Genomic DNA, 2,468 nt, shown 5'->3' on the forward strand with positions numbered 1-2,468 from the left:
CCCCCCCCAACATGCACTCTGGCTGTGGCCCAGGAGTTCTCCCTCCAACACTTGTGCTTGGGAGCACCAATTGCCCAGGTCTGAATCCTCCTCATAGCTCCTAATGATTTTCTCGTCACCATACCCCACTACCTATGGGAACTTCCTAGCCTTGTGGAGATGACAGTCACATGTGCAGAATCTATGCCAAAAATTTCCAATGCATTTTGAGCGTTAAAATTAATTTTTACATTAAATGTTGGTATATTCTAACCATGTTTTTCAATATACTGTACAGCATTAGACGGAGCACACAGCAGTGCCTGGCTCTCTGTCTCCCTTCCTCCCCCCCCCCCCGTCTTCTTCTTCCCTCCAATCAATTCAGTCAATATCTTTTTTTTTATAACAAATACTTAAGTCCATGGATTCTGAGGAGAACATTTCCCATTCACAGGCTTCATGGAGGAGCAGTGGGGCTGCCCTGGGAGAGAGAGAGACCCTTGTGAAGTGTATAATGCAGTACTGTAAGAGACAAACAGCAGTGTTTAAAGTTGAAAAAAACAGTCTGGAACTCTTACATTAGAAATCCCCACAGTACAATAGGCAGTTCTACACATGCACAGAGCATTGTCATAGCAAGAAGCATCATCTCCAAAACAGTGTAAACCACAAAGTAAATACCAGTACCAAAAAAGAATGTTGCAATTAGAGCAAATCTTTCGCAAAACTAAGAAACTGATACTAGATGGATGTCCAGAAACTCTGCAGTAGAGGCAGTCTTGCAGAATTTACCAACACTAGTACAGTAGTTGCTTTGATAAGAATTCTGGAGGGTGGCAAAAAACTGTACTCTTAAATAGTTCACTGAAGAAAAGGGCATACTGGAAAGGCACTATACTCTACAGTACAGTACTTACAAATTCTGAACTGTTCTTATATTCTGGAGTAAAGTGCTAATTATAAATTTTAATTTACCCGTATAGTTATAGAAAAGTAGCTTAGATCTGGTAACATTTTCTCAATTAATTCAGCTTTTAGAAAAAGATATGGAAAACCATGCAATAGGAATATGAATCTCAATTCAAATAATGAGAATGAAGCAACCAAGTTGGCTCAAAATGAGACAATATGGAAGATGTGTAAAAACATAAAATGTAAAAGAAAGATTTCATGATGAAATTGCAGAGAATGAAGAAACATTTGATGCCTGAAAGAAATTTTTAGTTGAATTCCACTGTGTCCTTAGATTCTGTTATAAATAGTATAGGTAAAACATTTGAGCACTTTAAATATGTTGCTTCCCAGTTTAGTGCTTTAGATGCAAAGCATTTTGGCAACAGATCTGAACAAATTAGAATTTTTAGGAAATGCATGCTCAGATTTTATCCAGTCAAACAAATTCCACAAAAGTTTTTCCATTCAAAGACATGTACAAAGAGATAATTAACACCAGCAGTGTGGCAAATTCACATGTCGAGAAACTGCCCACACCTGTCGAGTACCTGTCAACGATTCCGAAGATCAACTACCCATTGGCCAGGTCTCTAGCCAGGCGTTCTGATTAGTGGTGTAAATGTAGAGGGTGGGTTAAACGGTTAAGAGAGAATACATAAGAGAAGGTGAAGAGCATATTGGGGGCAAGTTGAGGGAGTGAGGGAGGGGGGGGGGGGAAGGTAAAGAAAATATACCAGTACACGTATGTCTATTACAGATCCACCTCATGCACTTCTGTCAAGAGCATCTACCACCACACAGAGCACACTAACAAATCTACTAGATTCATTTTAACACTAAGTGTGGTCTATATTTAAGCATTTTTTGACTAGCGTAACCAGTTTGTTATGCAAAAGTTTGTGAGCAACCTGAAGTCAGCACTCTGAGCATAACTTAGATATGACCATTCTGTAAAGGCCAAGAGAAATTATCAACACCATACTGCAATGTCTGATTTACTATATTCAGTACTACTAGATGTTCTGACTAAGATTTCTTTAGACCTACCAACATGAGCTACCTAGAACTTTATCTATTCTTCTATTCTAGCAAGTGATGCAGTCACTTTGTATTCAAGATGGTTGGCCATCAAATTTTAAAATCTACCTAACCCATCCCACCTAAACTAAACCAATCCTAAATTAGTCTAGTAATCCAACCATCCTAACCTAATGACAGTGGTATGGTCTAGTTTTACAATTAGAAAACGAGTTTCAATGAAACATCTGTACAATTTTTCCAAGCCCCCTTTTGAGCTTGAAGATAGTGTACTGTATCCTTATAACATATCTCAAATTTGCTGGTGCTAGTCAAGACCTTGCACTCCCTTGGATGACAATCTCAAGAGTTCGGGATAGAAAGATAGAAATGTGTGTACATCAAATTTTACGTATGTACTGTACAGCCACTAGCATGCATAGCATTTCTGTCAAATCCTTGATCCTAATTTTCCCTGGAAAATTTGGATTTTCCAGAGACCCACTGGACCCGCTAAA

This window comes from Procambarus clarkii, chromosome 87, assembly GCF_040958095.1.
Source record: "Procambarus clarkii isolate CNS0578487 chromosome 87, FALCON_Pclarkii_2.0, whole genome shotgun sequence".
NCBI classification, from domain to species: Eukaryota; Metazoa; Arthropoda; class Malacostraca; order Decapoda; family Cambaridae; genus Procambarus; species Procambarus clarkii.